Raw genomic sequence first — 23,233 nt, forward strand, 5'->3', positions numbered from 1 at the left:
TAGCCAGCTATATGCAACGTGGAAGACAGCCTTCACTGGAAACTAATCATACTTTAATTTTGGACTTCCAGCCTCAAGAACTGTAAGAAATAAATTTCTATTATTTATAAGTAACCCAGTCTGTGATATTTTATTATAACAGCCTAAACAGATGTAGTAGCTATCTAAAGAAAGCCTAGAGAACAAGGATCTAAAAATAGGCAAAAGCCAAAATGCCCCCCACAGGTATGGTCTCTTTGGGACACTGACACTGTCAAAAACCCCACTAGGCACTTGCCAAATTGCACTTGTGTCTCTGCTTTACGCTCAAAATTTCCAAGTGGTAATCAGGACCATTAAGCTAACAATCCTAACTCATATGTCTGTACTTAGGGAATAGTGAGCAATCCTAAGACCTTTAGGAAGAAATGGGTCCTGTTTCCCACAACAGCCTCCAGTGGAGAATTCTCCCGTAACATGGAGAGTATTCAAAGGCTGAGTAGCATAAATGTATGCATAACTGAACATCAGTTAACTTGTGTGTGTGTCAAAGCAGATTGTGGGCCTCATGAGAACATAAACTGGGTCTGTCTTGGTCACTAAAGGGTACCTAACTCCCTAGCCTAAGGTTTGTCTCATAACAAGTACCCAATAAGTGCATGCTTAATGAACAAATGAAAGAAACATTTTGGGGGAGGTTCCTAGAAAGGGGTATGCTTATCAGGATAAGATAGGGGAAGGCCTCTACATAGGTGGAATACTATGAACAGAGAGAATGAGAAAGAATTCATTCCACAGACTTTGGAAATTACTTTTATTTTTCACTCACTGTGCCCTGGTGTAGATGTTTAGATAGTCTATCCACTTCATTATACCAAATCTTTAATTCAACAATTATTTACAGGGATGAAGAAAATGGTCTCAATGGAGAAGGTTCAGTAATAGTTCAGACTAATCAATAAGATGGGGTCAAATTATGAAAAGCCTTCTAGGCTGAGAAGCATAAGGAAGGCAATGGGGGTGGGAGCCACCATATGTTTTGTTTTTTTTTTTCTGTTAACAGCTTATTGGTGGTATAATTGACCTATAATAAATTCCAGTTTAAGGTGCACAATTTGATAAGCCTGACATCTGTACACACCTGTGAAACCATCAGTATGATCAGCACAATCAAGATAATGAACATCTACATTCCCTGGAAAATTTCCTCATGTCCCTTAGTAATTCCTCTTTTCTGTCTTCCCACCTGTTCCCTGGCAACCACTAACCTGCTTTCAGTCACTATAGTCTGGATTTTCTCAATTTTTATATGAATGGAATATACAGCAAGTGCCTTTTTTTGGGGGAGGGGTCTGGTTTTTTCATTCAGCATAATTGTGATGAGATGCACCCATACTGGTATCAATAATTAAATTCTTTCTTTTCCTGAGTAACATTTCATGGTATAAATATACCACAATTTGTTTATCCATGTCACTGTTGATGGAAATTTGGATTGTCCCCAGTGTTTGGTTGTTATAAATGAACATATGGACATTTGTATATGAAGGACCATATGGCCATATGCTTTATTTCTCTTAGAGAAACAGACCTAGGAGAAGCATGGTTGGGTCACGTCATAGTGGTATGTTTAGCTTTCTAAGAAACTCATGTAGTAGTGGTATATTTAGCTTTCTAAGAAACTGTCAAATTCTTTTCTAAAGTGGTTTACAATTTTCCAATTCCACAAGCAGTGCAAAGGAACTCCAATTGCCCTGCATCCTCACCAACACTTGTTATGGTCATTAGTATTTGTATTCATAATACAGTTTTACCCATTCTGATAGGTGTAAAGTGATACTTCACTGTGGTCTTGATTTGCATTTCCCTGATGAATAATGATGTTGAACATCTTTTCATATGTTTGTTCCCCAGTATACCTTACGTTATAAAGTGTGTAGCCTATTCTTTTGCCCATTTTAATGGGATTGTTTGGGCTTTTTCTACAGTTGAATTTAGAGTTCTTATTTCTAGATTCAAGCCCTTTATCCAGATTGTTATACAGTTGTAGTAACAACAACAACAGCTAGCGCTTACTTTGGGCTAAAAGTGTGCTGCTTACTTCACGAACATTGTCTCAATGCTTACAGCAATCCCAAGAGCAAGATAATTATAATTATCCCAGTCCTATAAATAAGAAACTTGAGGTTTACAGAGATTAAGTAACTGTTAATAGGTTAGCCAGAACTTGAACTGGAAAGTCCATTGTTTTTATGTCATCTCCAGAGACCTAGGAAAATCAGTCCTCATTAAATAAAGCAAACTCTCCAACAATTTTTTTGAAAAATAGAAATATTTTACTGTGAGAGAATAAACTGTGTTTGTTAACTCACCTAAGAAGTCTTTGAAGAAGTTTCAACCTGAGTCTCATGACACATTTTGGAACAGAGAGTTCTGTCCCAGAACAAAATAAATGGGTAAGGTTAATCATAGCTTGGCTGTGCCCAACACTCTTCCGTTGGCTGAGTGCACCAGCATGAATCAACCATTAATCAACAGCAATGTGAAAGGTATAATCTCAAAAGGAAGACAATGTAAGAAATTGTGGTGAGGGCACTTTAAAGTTTGTTAAGGGAACAAGAATTGACACCTCAATGTTTCCTGGTAAAACTGACAGAACCGTCATGAGAAAGAATTCATTTCATAGACTTTGGAAATTACTTTTACTTTTCACTCACTGTGCCCTGGGGTGGATGTTGAGATATTCTGTCCACTTCATTATACCAAATGCTTAATTCAGCAACTCCATCATGTCCATTTTTCTGCTAGCATTGTATAAAGACACACAATAAACAATAATAATAATAATAATACCAAAGCATAAGAGTGTTTATATTAAAAATATTTAACCACCAGTATGGCATGGGCCAGTCAGAATGCCAGAATGTCCTACTGGTATATGCCAGGGAAATACCAGCCCTACAGTAAAAGTTCATACTATTGTATTGTTTTAGAGTTTACAAGATATTTTTATATCAAGTATCTCATTTGAATTTCATAGCTTTGGCAGCAAGGCATGATTATCCCCACTTCACATATAAAAATGATCAGAAAGGTAAATGATTCTTTCCAATGCTTTCCGTAGCTAGTTAATCATAGAAATGGGAATTAAAATTAGGTGTTATGACTCATGATCCAATAATGTTCCACCATTCCCCACAGTGTCTGGCTCCAAGAAGCAAATGATCCTGTTGGAATAATGCATGCACATTGATGAAACAAAGGAAATACACTTAGTGGAACAAGTATGTATATATACATATATATATAGCACAGGTGCTTCAGATTCAGAGAAAAAAAAAGGGAGGACTGAAGGTATAAAATTGACATCCCCAAAATGGTGGCAACTGTTAAATATTCCTGGAATGAAGGAGGTTCCACAATTCTAAATGCTCTGCATCAAATGCATCTTTGGCATCCCGTCTCCAGGTCCAACTTTGAGGCTAGTCCAAGCCTACAGAGCCTTGCCCCTCAAAGTGTGATCCTTACATCAGCAGTATCAGCATTACCTTGGAGCATGTTAGAAATGCAGAATCTCAGCCCCTGCCTCTTCTCCCCACAAGACCTACTGAATCTGACTTTTCACAAGATCCCAAGGAGACTTGTATGTATATTAAAGTTTGAGAAGTACTACTCTAGATCACCTTCATTACTCAGGTAAGCTCTGTGCATCCTCTAATATGATTTCATAGTCATTAATCACCACCACCACCCATCCCAGCTCTTCTACTGGATGTTCTAGAACTTATGGTCTGTATCAGAAAAATCCCCTATATCTTCAAACTTCCTTCTAGCTTCTCCACCACATGATGTGTTGGGTGCTTATTATGAAACCCACTCCTCTTGCAGGCCTCTCAAGCAAAAACGGTTTTTACCTTCCACACCCCACCTTGTAAATAACCTGCAAGTGAAGCGAGGTGCTCTCCTTTATCCTCACAGTCACTTATAGTAAACCATTCCCTCCCTCCTTGCAAAATCCTGCTGTTTTTGAAGGATATGCCATTAAGCTCTACCACCTGTTATCATGCCTTCTTGCAGTCACCTGCCATTGTCCTTAGCTTCCTTAATTACTGAAGACTAAGTCTCAAAAACACTGTCATTCTCTTCACCCTTCTATAGCACTCTCTCTGTACCTCCTCTCCTAACAACTATGTCAGCATTCCCGACCACTTCTACACCAATGTCATAGTCACCATCCAAACCCTCTGCTTCTCAGCACTTTACTACCTCAATTTTCTCCTTCACCTCATTTCAGCTCCCTACTCTCATGGCCATACACTAGGCCTTGTTATTACTAATAACTACATAGCCTGTGAAATATTTTTTCAAACATTTGCTCTTATTTTTGTAACTAAGTTAATTTAATAATCTCCCATATTCTCTTGTACTAATTCTTTTTTTAAATTTGTTTTTTAATTTTTTTTATATGTTTATTTATTTTTGAGAGAGAGACACACACACAAACAGCAGGAGTGGGGTAGGGGAGAGAGAGAAGAAGATACAGAATCTGAAGCTGGCCCTAGGCTCCAAGCTGTCAGCACAGAGCCCGATGTGGGGCTCAAACACACACACCATGAGATCATGACCTGAGCTGAAGTTCAGCGCTCGACCAACTGAATCATCCAGGTGCCCCTTTAATTCTTTTTTTTAAATGTTTATTTATTTTTGAAAGAGAGAGAAGAGAGACAGAGTGTGAGCAGGGAAGGGGCAGAGAGAGAAGAAGACAGAAATGGAAGCAGGCTACACACTGCAGGCTCTGAGCTGTCAGCACAGAGCCTGACACAGGGCTCAAATTCATGAATCACAAGATCATGACCTGAGCTGAAGTTGGACACTTAACTGACTGAGCCACCTAGGCACCCCCATCCTGTACAAATTCTTTAACTACCTTTAGGACCCCCAACACACCAGCCCTGCCACTTTTCACTGTCCATTACCTGTCTTATGCCCTTCCATTCCTCCATTATTCTTCTTAAATGCCATGGTCAACCTCTATATTCACTCCTCTCATATCCTCCCCAGACCCTGGATCCTCTTCCCTCCTTTAGTCCAGTTTGGAAAAAACCCAACTGTGGTTAAACTCGGTCCTCTACCTGTTTTGCAACAACACTCAAGCATTTGAAAGGGGCTGGAGAAAAACTCACTATATGTCTTGTCTCTCTTTAAATCTGTGACTACCCAACTCAAGTGGGCCTCTAGTACTACCCAGCAATTTCTCTACATTCCCCAACCAATTCACTCTTCCATTGTCTAAGGTGAATATTCACACATTCCCATCTCCTCCAAAATCCTGAACACTCTCTCCCTCTCCTCACTCTCAGCTCTTGACTTACTTTTTATTTCACTGAGAAAATCAAAGCAACCAAATCTGTCAATCCACCTCCTTCTCTGCCCATAAATTATTTTCACATCTGTATAAAACCAAACCCTCTAGATGGGCACTAGATGACAGGCCCTCTCACTAACCAAAGACTTTGCTCTCATGACCAGCATCTCTTTCCCCTCTTCATCAATTTCTCCCTTAATATTAGATCATCCCCAACAGCATACAAAACACTACAATTTCACCTATATTTTTAAAAGATCCCTCCAGTGGCCTCATATCTCTCTCTGGCTATTTTTTTAATCTACTCACCTTTAGAAAAAAAATTACTAGAAATAGTAATATTTTCACTCCCTCGTATTTTATTCTCTTTTTAAACCACTTTGGGCAGGTTCTTCTCCCACCTGTATGCAGAATCCAGTTATCAGTCATGGACAAATCCCACCCTACCAAATCTAAGGTTGGTTTTCTAGTCCAATCTCCACTCTGCACTTCTTCCCTCCTTTCTGGTCCCTCTTGTGCTCCAGGCATTTAGCTGGGTCCTGTTCTAACTAACAACCAATTCTCAATTAACCTGGGAAGTATTAATTACTTCCAGTTTAACATTGTTCTTATCCTAGAGAGATCCAAACTTAATAACAGGCTTTTATAAAAACAAAAACAAATAATAAAAAAGCAGCAAGACTCTGAGGAATGTAATCATGTAACAGCACTTGAGGTATGATGACAGAAAATTTCATCATTATCTGTGGAGACATAAAACAAGTTATATCATCTCTCGGGGACTCCATTTCTCATCAGTAAAATGAGAAGGTTAGAGTCAGAAAAGATCTAAGATAGTTTAATTAGGTATGAGAGAGAAACTCTACGTGTCCTTAGAATGAGGTGTATTATTATTGGTCATGGCTGAAGCCAGTACCAGTAATGTGTGAAGATTAAGGAACTAGTTATACCATTGCTGCAAGAGAAGGCACCATAATTCTCTCATCTGTCAAACATGAGAAAATAGCAACCACCAGTCTGGCATTATATCAGGGCCTAGGAAAGCATAGTCCAATCACAGAACTTGCTTGAAATATGCCTTCTCCCTGCTTCTCAGAGCATGGAATGATTTAATAGGGGGAAACAGGGAATTTCATTTTACAGTCAGAGATAAGATATTTAATTCAGAGATTCTGGAAAGTAGGGGGATGGGAAAGGAAAGCATAAGGAAAAGGCTAGAATGTCAGGAGAGACATTTTAGAAAAGATGAAGACTGGGAAGGTTTGGATTTCCCCCAAAATGTCACCCACTATACAGTTTTATCGCACACCCACTTTGTGGCTTGTATGTTGTAGCTGAGAAACTCACAGCTATTTTTATATAATATGTGGTGATTAATGCTCAAGAGTTCTTAGATAATTTAGAAAAACTAAAATGTCAAGTGTTTATCCTGCTATAATGTCAAATTTGCCTTATTCCATTCACTTTAGTATTTCACAGCAGGAAGGGATCCTTAAAAAATCATAGTCCAGGGGCTCCTGGGTGCCTCAATGTGCTAAGCAGCTGATCTCATGGCTCAGGTCATGATCTCACAGTTTGTGGGTTCAAGTCCAACATCGGGCTCTGTACTAACAGCTCAGAGCCTGGAGCCTGCTTCGGATTCTGGGTCTCCCTCTCTTTCTTACCCCTCCCCCGCTCACACTCTGTCTCTCGAAATAAACATTTAAAAAATTTTTTTGAAAATCATAGTCCAATTAACCAACTTTTTGGATGATGACACAAAAGGTCAACATATGGGTCACGGGTAAGACAAATAGCACCTCTGCATCTAGGTTGGAGTTTTTGTCAAGTTTTTTTCAAGTAATAACAGAAGGTGAAACAGCAAGTAATGTATGTTAAGTGCTTTCCATGAGCCAAGGATATACTAAGCGTTTTACATTATTATTTCACTTAACCCTGTCAACAACTTATGAGTTTGTTACTATTATTATGCTCTTCTTATAAACAAGGAAACTTCTCTTAGAATGATTAAGTCATTATTGCAAGTCATACTGAATTCAAATCCAAGCTTCTTGTTCCATAGCTTAATCTCTAAATCACAAGACTGTCTTCCTGTTTTGCTGTTGGATGCGGGGTAAAGAATACTGAAAACTTCAGGGGCTCCTGGGTGGCTTAGTCGGTTAAGCGTCCGACTTTCGCTTAGGTCATGATCTCGCGGTTCGTGGGTTCGGCCCCGCGTCAGGCTCTGTGCTGACTGCCAGCTCAGAGCCTGGAGCCTGTTTCAGTCTGTGACTCCCTCTCTCTCTGACCCTCCCTTGCCCACGCTGTCTCTTTCTCTCTCTCCTAGAAATAAATAAAACATTAAAAAAATTAAAAAAAAAAAAGAATACTGAAAACTTCATATGTGTCAAACATTCCCACTATTTCTAAAACTGGCTCTAAATATGGACCTTCCTGACAGGGCTGAGATGTGTGTAATCTGGGATAAAATGGGAAATTTGGAGGACTCATGCTGGGAAAACTCTGGAAGACAGACAAAATATGGCAGATGAAGACAACATGAGGACATAACACTGTTCTCTCCTATACTGCAAGCACTCTTGGCTCCCAGTATACTATAGCCAGCATGCATCAAGGGCATAGAATATTTTGTTTATTGGCAAGATGTTTTGAGACTTGGTTTCTCCTCAGGGATTATAAATTTTATAGCATGAATATACATTAATTAATGGGCTTCTATATTTAATCAATATATCCTAATGTGAATCCAGATGACCACTGCTATTTTAAAAGCAGTTGCCTTATGCCACTGCCCAGATACACTGATGGAAGGGAGACAAACAGTCTAAGATAATAGTCCAGGTGGAAAAGATCTCTTCGGCTCATCTGTTCCACCTCACTCATTATAAACAAAGGAAAAACTGAAGTCTCAATATAGGCATATAACCTGTCCAAGTTCATACTATGAGCAGAATCACATCTAAATCTAGAACCCAGAACTCTTGACTTCCAGTCCAGTGTTCTCACCACTCTAACTTTTAGTTTAGTAAATACTATGTCTAATTCAAGCACGCAGAGAAAAAAATATACATAAAAGAAAAAACAAAGGAGACCAAAGAAACATGTCTAATGGAGACCACGAAATGATTGCCACAGAAGGGAAGAGTCACATATCCTTTCATGTCTGTAGTTTAGATGATAAGTACAATAGGTACTGTTACAGCATATTTTCTTTCTTTTTTTTTTTTTACAAATAGTTTATTGTTAACTTGGTTTCCATATAACACCCAGTGCTCATNATATCAGCTCCTATTCATCACCTAAATTTCTAGGAATTTGGGTAAATTCCTAGTAGTGCTATTGCTGGGTCATAGAGGGGTTCTACTGTTAATTTTTTGAGGAACCTCCACACTGTTTTCCAGAGGGGCTGTACCNTTTTGACTATTCCGGGTCTTTTGTGGTCCCATACAAATTTGAGGATAGCTTGTTCTAGTTTTGAGAAGTATGCTGGTGCAGTTTTGATTGGGATTGCATTGAATGTGTAGATTGCTTTGGGTAGTAATGACATTTTAACTATATTTATTCTTTCCATGAGCATGGAATGTTTTTCCATTTCTTTGCATCTTCTTCAATTACCTTCATAAGTTTTCTATAGTTTAGTTTTCATCATACAGATTTCTTATATCATTGGTTAGGTTTATTCCTAGGTACTTTATGGTTTTTTGTGCAATTGTGAATGGGATCAGTTTCTTGTTACAGCATATTTTCATTTATGATGAGCTAGAGACTCAAAGAGTGACATATCTATTCTTATCTTTGTTCATGTAGGAAATGTTACTGAGTATTTGCCAGCTATTGTGTCAGATGCTGGAAACACTGTCATAAGCAACATAGATATGGTCCCTACTTTCATGAAGCTTACATTCCAGAAGAGTAGATGAACCACATGAGATAAATCAAGTAAACACAATAGAATCAAGTAATGAGCCATCAAAAATATTACAAACAGATTGCTATGAAGGTAACAAACTAACAAATGTAATAAAAAAAATAAGAGTATACTTGCTTTAGGTGGGGTGTTCAGGAAAAGACCCTGAGCAAGCAACATTTAAGCTGAGAATGGAACTAAGAGGAAGAGGCAGTTTTGTGATGTGCCAGGAGAAGGAACATTTCAGGCTGAAGTAGCTGCACATGCAAAGACTCTGAGCCAGGAAAGGAGGGTATGTCAAGGAAATGAATGAAGTTTTCTGTTCCTGAAAGGCAGTGGGTAAGACTGAGCATAAAAAAGGATGAAGTGGAAGTGAGGACCAGCCAAGTGGTTGGGACCTTGCAGAACATAGTGAACATGTTAGAATTCATCCAAATAGAATAGGGATGATAATGGAGGATTTTAAGTTGGGGAATGATAGAATCCTTTTTGCATTTTTTGAAGATCATTTTCTCAAGATCATAGGGGTTACATTAAAACTCAACAAGGACTAACACTCAGGAATCCCAGTTCTGTGCATGGTAATCTCGAACAAGTCAATTTTCTCTCCTATGCTCACTTCATATCATCAGTGGGTATGCCAAGGGAGTTAATGGATATGAAATCTCTTTGATGAAGCAATTAGAGCCAAACTAATCCCACAAGTAAAGAAACACCTTCTCTCTTTCTTCAGAGAAGACATCCATGTAGTTCTCAGTTCTACCTATTACTAGTGATGCATGAGTACATGTGTGCATCCTGTACAGCTTATGACTATCCAAAGAAAAAAGAAAACAAGACTGCCAGTTCTTCAAGGAACTGGGATATGTCTTTGCTAACCTGGGAGCCTTCATAAATATGTTTATGCAAAATAGTATAACTACAACAAAACAAAATACCTATGTGAGGACCTGCATCCATCCCATTTACTGCTAAGGGCTCATCTCCATTAACTCCAATACCCCTTCACTGAGGAAGCACATACATGAGGAAGAAAGGAGATGGGCTTATGACCCCTCACTGCTCTACTGCCTCTAACTTGGGCTAAGTTCCTATTGGTCTGTGTTCAGGCCTATATTCGAGCATTACCATGGCAACACTGTCCCATCAGTAAAACATGACATGGTAATGAAGACAGCTGCTGTATAATGAGCTGGGCCTACACAAGGGCAGAGCCTCAAAAGGGTAGAGGGAAAGGAACAAGGGCTTGCATCCTGATCCTTATCAGAAGAGCTTCCCTGAGAGAGGGACGTGGGTTATACACAATTCTTATGTCAAGACTTGGAGTTGAATGTTTCATACATTTTTGTGGCTAATTTGTGATATTCTCATCAGGCTTGGTCTCTGTGATCTACTATAAACTGCATCTTGATCATCCAAATGTGTATTTCCCACTCACATGAGAAATGTGCCAGTGTGTGGGAACTCATTTGATGGTTGTAGACCTCTGACTGTGGAACTTTATTTTCCTGTAGGTTCCAAGGCTATCTTTTCTTCATTTGTAGTAACTAAGAAGGAATCAAAGAGCTGGAACTCTTCAGTGTTATGGAGAGAGGGTATCATCTGGAGAAAACCCAATAGTCTTACTTCATCTTTCTATCCCTATTCTGAAGCACAAAGTCTTGCATTTGGTAGGAACTAGTGCCTGAATGGAAACTTACATCACCCATCACCCTTGTCACTAATAAGTAGGCTCCTCTTATTCACTGCTGTATCTTGGGTGCGAAAAAAATGCCTGGCTCAATAAATATGTGTTGACTAACTTATTGACCAGCTTAAAGTGGGCCTTTATCATGTCCAGTAAACTTATAATTTTTTATCAACTGTTTCCTACTTGCAGATAAGCCTATTTCAGTCATCTCTACTCTCCTCAAACTCCCAGCCCTACCTCTGACCTTTCCTGCATCCCAACTCCCTCTCCCTGTCACCTCTTTGATGACTGTCAGTAGAAATCATGGCCTTGTACTTTACAAAGAAACCGGAAGCCACCAGACAAAGGTCAGAGTCCCTCAACTTCCTGCTACAAAATCTAGAAACCATCTTCCCTTTTCTCACAATAAAGGAGACATAGCTTCCTCCTTCCCAAGGCGAGCTCTACCAGCTGTGATTTGTACACTCCCTTTCCCACTTTCCTATAATCTTACACATAAAGTGTCCCTTTGCTGTTCATACGCTCTCATTCATCCCCATGTCCTTCCTCTCTTACCCCTTACTCTCCCTGTCCTCTGATCTTTCTTCCCTGTTTCTCTCTCTTTCAGAGGGGTGCTTTCTGCTCTTAAATGAGTCTTTTTCATAAAAAATAAAAATTTTTCACTCAACTCAAAATTATCTTCCAGTCACAGCATGTCTCCTCTTCCCCTTCCCAGCCAAACTTCTCAAAATAATGTCTACAATTGCTGCATATTAATAAATCCTCCATTTCCTTATTTCTAACTCCAAGTCATGAAATCTGCATGCCTCATCTTTGTATTTATATACCTTTCATAAATTCTCCATGATTTTGTTTTGACTTCTTAAAGAATCAACCTTCTTGACCTTGTCTTGGCTTTACTCCTCTTTTCTTGGGCTCTTTGGGGGAGGTTCTATCTTGCTACTAAATGTGGGAGTTTCTCTTCCAATCTAAATCTCCTTCTCATCTGTATTCTTTCCTTAATCAACCTCACCCATGCCAGCAGCTTTAACTATCTTCTATAAGCAAAATTTCACATATTTCTATCACTAATCAAGGTCTTCCTATGAGTTCTAGACACTTATATCCAATCTCCTCTGGATTTTAACACATAGCCATCACAAAGGCATATCAAATCTGGCATATCTAAAATTAAACTCATAATCTTTCCCCCTCAGCTCAGACCTATACTGATGACTAAATTAATGTGAATGGACCTAGGTTTTGATTGGTACAATTGAATGTATCACCATCTATTCAATAAATGATTCCATGGATGGGTAATCATTCAATTATACCAGCTAAAACTTAGTAATCATGCTTGTCACATTCCTCTCTACACTCTCTATATCCAATCAAACACCAAGTTTGTTTTACCTCTTTAAACAGATCTCAAATCTGTCCAGTTCTCATCATCTCTACTCCGTAATTCCAGGGTAAACCATCCTCATTTGTCTTACAGACTCCTACAATTATTTCCTGATATACTCTACTTCTACTCTTCACCTCTGAAATCTGTTCATACAGCAGCTGGAACACTGTTTCAAAATGTAAACCTGATCATATCATACTCCCATGCTTAGGACTCAACAGCTTCATAGCACTGTTAGCTGAGTGCCAGAATGGCTAAAATGACCCATAAGGTCCATAAGAGTGGCTGTGTTGCCCTCTCCAGGCTCTTTACATGCCTAACACCTATTTGCTCTCTGCACTCTAGCCACATGACCCTTCATTTGGCTTCCCAGATAAATCACGCTTTGGCAAGGCATGGACTCTTTTCATAATCATCTCATTGCCTAAAACTCTATCCCTGAGCTCTCATCACCTGGTTACCTCCTATACATCCTCTAATGTCACCACTTTACCCTTCCAGACAAGGTCAAGTCTCCACGTACACATTCTAAGCACAGTGTATTTCTCTTTCATTATAGTTACTCCAGTCATAATCATATATCAACTTAAGTGTTCATTTGATTAAATGCCTGTCCTGCCGTTAGATTCTAAGTTCTATGAGGACAGAATTATACCTAGTATAGTATCTGATAAAAATTTGAAGTACTAATTAAGGAATAAACAAATGATCAAATTATTCAATAAACGGTGGTAGTGGTATTAATAGTAAGAATCGAGCCATAACTCTTTTTCTGTAGACAAACAAATCCAAGGAAAGAGAGTACCTTGAACCCAAGCCCAGCCATGTCCTTTTATATAGCTAATCATGTTTCCATTTTTCTGATTCGTAAATACACCTAGGGCCTACCCTGGCAAATCAAAGAGAACCATTGAAATAAGGAATAAAGATGTTTCCTTCACAGTTCAGGTAGTGGGCTTCTGTTACTATCTGTCTGGTTTCCTCCTTTCTTCTAGTTGGGAATGGACCTCCTTTGTAATTCACATTAGCCAAGAAGTTTACGCTAAGCTAATCTCATTATTTCTTTGAGGAATCTGGCTCTTAAACAGAGAACCAAAAGCAGGGAATATAGTTGGAATTAAACATCAAATGACAGTGACCTGACGATGCTACTCATGAGCATCCCCTACTTGGCCATCAAGAGCTGACACTGTTCCTGCCCTGCTTGAGGCCAGGTTGTTCATCTCATCCTTTAATTTTTTTAATTACCTGGTTTGCTACAATTAAAAAAGTTGTGTTTATTTATTTGCTTGCTTGTACAGTATTACTAATGCTCTTCATCAAAGAAAATTAACTGATATAGTCTGGAAGATGAAATTAACAGATACAGATAAGATTTTATCCCATATCAAAAATATATCTTCAAGTTTTCACATAACATTTACAAAACTTAATTATAGGTTTTATAAATAAAAGAATAAAGAAAAAATATAAATAATTTCATAAGGCAGAAGTTGTATAATCGACACTTTAAAACATAAGATTTAAAAAACCACTTAAACTTAATCATGTAAAAAAATTAATCCTAGAGGGGTGCCTGGGTGGCTCAGTCAGTTAAGCATCCGACTTTGGCTCAGGTCACGATCTCACAGTTTGTGCATTTGAGCCCCATGTCAGGCTCAGTGCTGACAGCTAGCTCAGAGCCTGGAGCCTGTCTTTGGATTCTGTAACTCCCTCTCTCTGACCCTCCCCTACTCACGCTGTCTCTATCTCTCTCTCAAAAATAAATAAAACATTTAAAAAATTTTTTAAATAAAAAAAATTAATCCTAGATTTACAAATCACTTTCAACTAAAATGTTATTGAAGACAGAAATCACTATTACATTTATGCATCCTACTTTAAGTCATTTAGTGAATGCCTACCATGTGCCAGCTTCCTGGCCAGTGATCAAATCTTTTTATTAGATCAACCTCCTTGAATACTTAGTACAAGCATTTATTGAATGCTTACTGTATTTCAAACACTGTGCTGTTTGTACCATACTGCGTTGTGATCCTCACAGCCATCCTAATGAGTTAGAATGTTAATCCCACCTTACTGAGAAAACTCTGTTTAGACAGCCCACGTCATTCGCGCAACTCCACGCAGTTTCAAGTGGCCAAACTAAACTTCAGTTTGCCTGGTATGGAGCCTTAGTTCTTCTCACTAAACCATTAACCAGTTTAGTGCCATCACTAAACAGCAAAACCAATGAGAGAAACATCAGATGAGGTGACCAGAGACTGTGGGAAACCTGACTATCACAAATGAGACTCTAATGTCACAGAAGCAGCAAATGTGCTGTCTTTCCATTTTTCTCCCCCTCTCCTTACCTGCATGTCAATACCCGCCCCCCATGTAGCAAAACATGATTGAGTACTCTTTCTGCCTTGTATGCAGCAGCATCATGCTAGCCATGGAAGTGGAACAGTGAATAAGTAAAACAGCACCCTACTGTAATTAATCTTAACGTCTTTCTTGGGAAGAGTGATGATTCATTTTTTTTAGTTTATTTATTTATTTTGAGAGAGAGAAAGAGAGTTGGGGGGGGAACACAAGCAGTGTAGGGGCAGAGACAACAGGAGAGAGAGAGAATCCCAAGCAGGCTCTGGCACCGTCAGCACAGAACTTGACGCAGGCACAAACTCACAAACAGTGAGATTATGACCTGAGCTGAAATCAAGAGTCTGATGCTCAACCAGCTGAGCCACACACATGCCCCAAGAGTGATAATTTAAACAAGAAACCACAAACATCTCTTGCAGTCTACAAAGTGTTATTGGAACTCAAAACAACCTGTAAGTCAATTAGGAATAATCGTATTTTTATGCATAAGGCTACTAAAGTATGTACATATAAAAAAACTTGCCCAGGGACCCACTAGACCAAACACAGTCCTCTTAGATGCTAGAACTGGAGCTGACATACCCATCTTCTGACTGATGAGACAGGGTCTTCCATCCACTGCTACTCTATTATTCTCCATTTTCTTCTCTGACCTAACCTGTAATAACCAATGGCAAACTTCAGCTGGAGAGTCTGAGGAAGAACTAAGGAAGAGCATATATCACTCTGAAGAGTGTTGGCATTCTTAGTTTATATTCCTTTCAACTTCAACTGCTGTTTATATTGCTCTTCACAGCCTGCTTTGCTATTCCTGAAAAAGACTCCTTCCATATTCCATTTCCGTCTCTCCTTGATTTTGGTGTTTGGCCCTAGGGACAGCTACCAGACTAATTTTGAAAGTAGGTTGTTTAAATTAAGAAGTGCATGCATGTGCATATGTGTGTGTATGTGCATCTGTATGTCAGAGGTGGGAAGGGGAGGTGGAGAGTGAGGGAAAGAGCTAGCAAGCTAGGGAAAGAACAAACATGGTTAGAAACTAAAGTATAAAGAGATTTTCAAATTTTATTTTAACCTAGGGCAAGCCACTGCAATCAGATAATCCCTGGGCTTCCTGTAGCTCAGAGAGTCAACAGTTCAACATTCACTCTGTATAAAGCAATGCCTACTTCTTCCAGTATCACCCCAGGTATTGCTGTGAACTTGATGCAAGAATGGCTGGAGGAGTTGGAACCACCCTGAAAGCCTTGCCCACTCATCTAGCATCTTCCCCACGGTCTTCATACCATGCCCAGTTCCCTCTACTTGCAATCACTTCTCGACTCACAGGATCATACTGATTAAGAGAGAACTAGAGAGGACATCAGGTCCAGTAATTTTCATACTCTCACATATGAACAAATCTCCTGGGAGATTCTTAAAACACACACTGATTCAGAAGGTCTGGGCCAGGCCCCAAATTCTGCATTTCTAGTAAGTTCCCATGAGATACTGATGCTGTTGGTCTATGGAGAACACTGAGTAGTGAGAAGTTCATTCATTTTTGTCTGACTTAAAATCCTTCCCAGCAGCTCTGAAAGGTCTCTAATCTCTCTTAGTATTTTCCCTGCTAAGGGGTCCCTGCCTCTCACAGAGCTTCTTTTATTTTTATTCAGAGAATTATTAGAAATCCCATCCTTATTTTAAGCCAATACTCACTTGTTTGCAACATCTTTACTAGGCTTAAAGAAGCAACATGGAAAACACTGAATTCATCTTCCACATGACAATCTCTTAGAGATGGACAAACCTCTTTAATCATTGCACCTTACTGAAATGCTCATTCCCTGAGGCCAAATCTTCCCTGGGTCTCTGTGCTATCACTTTTCTGATTTCTAATTTCCTTACTATCTTGGTTGCCTTCATCTGACTCTTATCAATATTCCAACAATTTACTGGAATGTTATCTTTTAGTGTCTGTTTCTGTGATGTTTACAGAGGTCTAGCTTGCTGTTTATTTGTTACTTAACATTAGGCAAATTGTGTGAAAAGGTATTTCAAAGAAAACAGAAACTAATCATTAACCATTAAAAAAACAGTCAAGCTTAACCCCAATTAAAACAATACTGTATCCCAAAAAGTAGTGTTGGCAAGGTTTTGGGGGCATGTGAATGCTCAGTCACCACAGAGGAACTGTAAATTTAAATAGCCTTTTTGGAAAACTAGAGAGCAAAAGGTGAATTTAACATTTTTAAAATATTTATTTATTTATTTATTTATTTATTGGGGGGGGAGAGAGTCAGAGAGAGAATCCCAACCAGGCTCCCTACAAAGGGCTTCATCCCACCAATTTGAGATCATGACCTGAGCTGAAATCAAGAGTCGGATGCTTAACTGATTGATCCACACAGGCGCCCCTGAACTTAACTTTTTTTTAAGTCTCTAATACAACTTACAAAAAAGTTACAAGAAAGTATATTTCTCTTTAATCATATCTCTTTTTGGCACAGGAATTCTATTTATATGAATCCAGTTAATGGAAATATTTTCATCTCAGTCAAGTTTCCCTTATCCTGAATTTGATAACACTACTATCACTACTATGAGGACTTCTTCCACTAGTAATACTATCACTTAGTAGGCACTTAACCATATGCCAGGTACACAGATGAATTCATACAGCCTTGAAGTAAATATTGCAATTGTTTCAATTTTTACAGTGGTAGAAATAGTGACTCCAAGAGGTCCAGCATCTTCTCAAAGTCCCATAGAATGTGATAGGCCTGGACACTCAGTAGTCCTGCCATCTGTATTTCCTGTCTCTGTCTCCTCCCACCATCTCCACTGCCACCATCCAAGCCCGAATGATCATCACTTCTTACTTGGATTACCGAAATAGCCTATATCCCCTCATCGTCCTCGCCTCTATCCATTTCTTCACTGTAGCCAAAAAAGGATCTTTCTGAGGATCATGTCACTCTCATGCTTCCAATGTATGTTTCATTGGCTTTGTTTGTTTGTTTGTTTGTTTTTGAAACAGAGAGAGACAGAGCACGAGCAGGAGAGGGGCAGAGAGAAAGGGAGACAGAATCTGAAACAGGCTCCAGGCTCTGAGCTGTCAGCACAGAGCCCAACACGGGCTCGAACCCACGAACCGTGAGATCATGACTTGAGCTGAAGCTGGACACTTAACCGACTAAGCCACCCAGGCACCCCTCATTGGCTTTTATAACAGAAAAGAAAGAAACAAAGACCTCAGTGTGGCCTACAGGTCTCTCCATGGCCCCCATCTTGCAACATGCCCCACCCACCAACTTCTCATAGGCACTAGACTCCTCCCTTCCCATCACCACAGGACATCTGCACATGTTCTTTGCTTTACCTGCAATGTTCTTCTCTTGGCCTCTAACCCTAAAATTCCCTGTTAGTTCTTCTCACCTCTCAGCTCTCAGAACTATACCACATCTTACAGCTTTATTAATAAAGTACCTCTTTTGTGCAACCTGCTATAATTTTATATTATTTATGTTATTAATTGTCTGACTCTCCAACTGGCCCACAAAAAAACTTGGACTAGTTTTAGTCAAAATACCTTATACAACAACTGGCATGCTGAATGGTGTCATCTACAAGGACACCTTATATTAAAAATAGCACTAATATGGCAAACTGCCACTTTATCCTATAGGCTAATTTATACAAGAACAATATGGAGTGCTTCTGTGTAAAAGCATTTTGATAGATTCTATTCTTGGGCGCATAAAATTTTAATTTTTAACTTAAATAAGAAGTCCCTTAAAACAAGATTCCCAGAATTGAGTGCATGCGCATCAGCCCTGAACTGACCTTTGTGTGAATATGTTGTATCCATAGGAACACTCTACTTAAAGGTAGATATCCCTGAAATGCAAGAGTCAGTAATTCATATGAGAATAAAATAGAATTTGTTACACGGTAATTCTGAGTCATGAGTCAGGGCAAAGACCTTGCTCTCATGTAGCAAAGGGTCAGGTTTGTTTGGGTCCAGATCCTGTTTGGTTCCTATAACTGATAATAATTAACCATGTGACTTTGTGAGGCATCTAATCTTCATAAGTCCTAGATTTTCTCATCTGTAAAATGGGAATCATAAAAAATACCTCCTCAACGGGGTTTTTCAAGGATTGTATTAAAGAATTCAAATAAAATACTGGTGGAGAGGGTCATCAAGAGGATGTGACCACCAGTTGACCCAGGAGCTGGACCTAGGCAATCAGAGGCTCCTTAAACCCTCTCCTGTCCTTTAAGTGTTATGTCCTGTTCACAAAACCTACTCAAGAGCTGTTCTAAGAACACAGCCTAGAGAGAGTAAGGTGTTGCTGAGACCATCCAGACGGTACATGTGACTGAACCCAGTTAAGGCCTCTCTATAAACTTTTAAGATTCTAGCAGGCAGGTGCAGAAATCTGCTTGTCTTATGGCCACCCAGGACAAGCCTTGTGCATACATATGTTCCCTTGCTTGCTAAACCTACACCTACCAATCTGGAGTGGTCTGCCTTGTTCTTCAGTCTCTCCTTGCTCTCCGTGTATGGGAACCAGTCTGCAAACTGACAAGCACTTATGTATCTCCTGGCACACAGTTAGCGCCCAACTTCATGGAAGTTGGCATTGCTGCCACTGCTGCCGTGGATGATGATGATATTTTTTCCCTTTGAGAGGTGTGAAGCTTAAAGGAATAAGATTTTAAACATTATTTGGGCAGGGCTCTCAGCCAATGGGGACTTTTGTCTCCTTTTAAAACACACCATATTGTCACGTGCTGACTTTCACTCAGTCACATTCTGATCTGCAGAGAAAACTGTCTGCTTTGGATGCTGCTCAGGTATCTACCTTCATAAAGATGTAATTAGTAACGTCTCCATCTGTTGGTGGTTTAAGCACCCTTAGTCATTCTCTGTTTCCAAACAATGTAAGCCATTGAGATTGGAGTGGAAACTGATTTTATTTCTATCAAAGAGACTAAAGAGAAATGAACAGCCACCATGATTCTCTTCCCAGATATGTGCCATCTTCCGCCATGGGAGTCCCAACTGACTTTCTGGGAAACTGTGAATACAGAGAGGTATTCTGTGAAAATTAGTTTAAATCAAGAATCTTTTCTTTCTCTTTTATAAATCTGTCAAAGTGAACCCCAAACAAAGCAAGGCTTTGTTTCCTTGCCTGTAATGCAAAAATGAAAAGAGAGGCTATGTCACAGGATTATTGTAAAGATTACATGCATTAATACATGTAAGATGCTTAAAATAGTGTCTAGGAAGAATAATTATTCAACAAATATCAGCTATCATTTTTTTTAATTTTATAGATTTTAGTAGATGCTACTGTACCCTCATGCCACATCCCCCAGCCCACCTGATGGCCACAGCTACAAAAAGTAGCCCTGTGCATGCTCAGACTTACCTCTGCTGATAGAGTTGTGCCATAAGTTCATGCTGCATTTCTATCCTGTAACTTTCTCTGACAACATATAAGCTTGTTCAACCCATGAGCAATAACAGTCCAGAGATGTAGGGGACTTACTGCCCTCAACCAATGGGGGACAGTAATTGGGATAAAAACTTAAGCTCCTTTTGATTCAGGTGAATAATTCTGAGAGGTTTTCTATTTAATTATCAGAAATTCCAGTGGAATTGACTCCCAGTTGTGACTTTCTTGAGTTCTCTATACATGAGCTTCACCTCTTTCCTTAAATGCCATCCAAATATATTGTCACATATTTGAAGGTCACCCTGATATCCTACTTCACTCTTCTTCAGGCAAACCATTCCCAACCTGCATCAAGCATTGCCTTCGGGATACTGTGCCCCTCATCAATCTCGCCATCTTCACAGAGTTAGAAGGTGCAGACTCAGACTCAGGTGAGCTGGGGAATACATGTGCATATACTTTCTTAACAGCTACTTTGACTTGCTGTGCTGTACTGATAACTCATTAAAACTGAGAAGTCCTTTTCACCTTAACACTCCCAACCACATCTCCTGGTTTTTAAGTCTTGCAACTGTCTTTTTGACCCCCAAAAAGAAATACATTTGTTATTAAATTATCTTTTCATGCCTTATTATTAAATAGTTATTTTAAATACTGTACTATTTTAAATAATAAGTATTGAACATTTCATCAGGAACTATTTCACTCTACTAGCAATCCTAAAAGCATAGTATTGCTATTTTAATCATTTTGCTGGTGGGATAATTGAAACTCATAGAGGTTAAATAAGCTCCTTGTGGTCACAAAGCTAGTAAGATGAATGCCCAGGATTTGAACCCAGAGCCTGCACTAGAGTCCATGCGTTTATCACTCCTATATTATCTCCCTGCATCCCTTATTAAGACATCATTCTGTTTGATTAGATCTACCTTTTCCCAACATAGAGATGCCTTTGAATCTTTAATTTGTTTTCCTATATATTGTGTATCTTCCCCAGCCTGGAATTCAGGCTGCTACTGCCCACCCTTATAATTTTAATGACTCTGCACCTCAATGAGATACTGCATCCCAGTACTTAAACTTTGCCAGAAATATATATATTAAAGTTTCTTAATAGTGATCTCAGTGACAAAGCTCATCATGAATGAGAGGGCCCAAATTCTGGCTCTGCCATGACTTTCTATTTAAGTCACTGTTAAGGCTGTTCAGCAAAATTTCCTGGTTCTCCATCGTCTGTGCACATGGTAGGAGAGTGCTTCCTGCCCCTGTTGCTTTTGAGTGGATGTACATGATTGGCCCTGGCCAAAGAGCTGTGAGCTATGAGCAAAGGTGGCATGTATTACTTCTGGATGAGAGCTTATGATTGCCTGCCTAAGACCTTCCAAAGATCACTTTCTATTGCAATGATCATCAAAGTCCCAGAGAGTGATCATTCCATCATCCCGGATCTTGGAGTGAGTACAGCATGGGACAGGCCCTCCTACTGGCCAATGATAAATTTATAGTGTGCATGAGAAACAAATTGTTACTGTTTTAAGCCACTGAGATATCATTCCTTACATCATAAGCTGCCCCATCTTGATGAACAGATTATTCTTGGACAAGTCACTTGACTTCTTTCATCTCAGTTTTATCATTCAATTTAACAAATAAAAGGGAAAAAACAATTAACATTTAGTGAGCATCTCTTAAGGATAAGACACTTTAAGATAAGCACTCTCATTTGATCTTCTCAACAGCCACGTAAGTAACCATCCCTTTGCAGAAATATTCTCGAATTCAGATATCTCTCAAATCTACTGCTGCCATAGTAATCCAATACTATTTCTTACTTAGAATACTGTATCAGCCTCCTGCCTACATCCTGTTAAAACTTCACCCTTCTTAATTCTCCTGCTCAAAAACTTTCCAAAGATTTCTCTCTGCCATCTGAATCAGGCCCAAATTCTATATCAAATCCTAGAAAAATTTACATGATCTGGTCCCTACCAGTCACTTCAAGCTAATCACTCATTCTCTTCTGTCCACTCATTAGGTCCATCTACCTTTGTCTTCTTGGTGTTTCTGAAACACATCAGTCTGGTTACTGTCTCAGGACTTTTGCACTTGCTATTACTTTTGCTGGGACTGCGCTTCCCTTTGCTCTTTTATGATCGACTTCTCATCATTTAGACCTTGGCTCAAATAACATCTCCTGAGATAACTTTTCTTTGACCATCCTTAATAAAAGAACACCTCCAGCCTTATGTTTGTATGGTCCTGTATCCTTCTTTTTCCTCACAACACAAATTATTACCTGAAATCATATTATTATTTATTAGTTCGCTTGTATATTTTCAGAATTCCCTATAGTAAGAGAAGCTCCCCACGACAGAGATTTTTGTTTTGCTTGTTCACTGATGTTTCCATAAAGCCTAGGACATTGCCTAATAACATAGTGAGCCTTCAAGAAATTATTGGCTGAATAAAATAAGTGAATAAATCTTCAATTTACAGTTAAGGAGATGAGGCTGGGAGAGTCTGAGTAACAATCCCAATGCCTTACATGATTTCTTTGGGTGTGCCTGACTCTAAACCCCACTGCCTTTTCGTACAGCAAGGCACTGCCAAAAGAGCCCAAAGTGATAGCCGTAGGCAGGGCTACGTGATAACGCACAAGTGTTCTTCCAGGCTTCGGATTCTATTGTGGATGCAAAGAAGCCACAAAGTCAATTGATCATGCTTTCCCCAGAGCCCTGGTTTTCCAGTGGAACAAGATAACTTGAGAAATCTATCGATCTCCCATTTTTGTCATGCTGTGCAGGTTGCAAGGATCAATGGAAATCTGTACTCTCCTATCCATGACCCTGCCGCTTTATTTCATAGTGCCACCCAGATTCCCACAGTTCTGCAAAACGCACCCCTCAAAGTGCCCACAGCTTATTTAAGTTAGAGTATCACCCTCTGTGTTAGCTATTTTCCCCGGATCCTTCCAATTCAGAGAAATGTCTCCTGCTTCTCTCCAGCTCCTGCTTCAAAGCCAGCACTCCAACCCAGCAGTCCTCTGGCTGAGCGTCTGACACACACTCATTGGCCCACAGCCTGTGCAGGG

The sequence above is a fragment of the Crocuta crocuta genome, unplaced genomic scaffold (genome assembly GCF_008692635.1).
Source record: "Crocuta crocuta isolate KB4526 unplaced genomic scaffold, BGI_CrCroc_1.0 scaffold340, whole genome shotgun sequence".
NCBI lineage: Eukaryota > Metazoa > Chordata > Mammalia > Carnivora > Hyaenidae > Crocuta > Crocuta crocuta.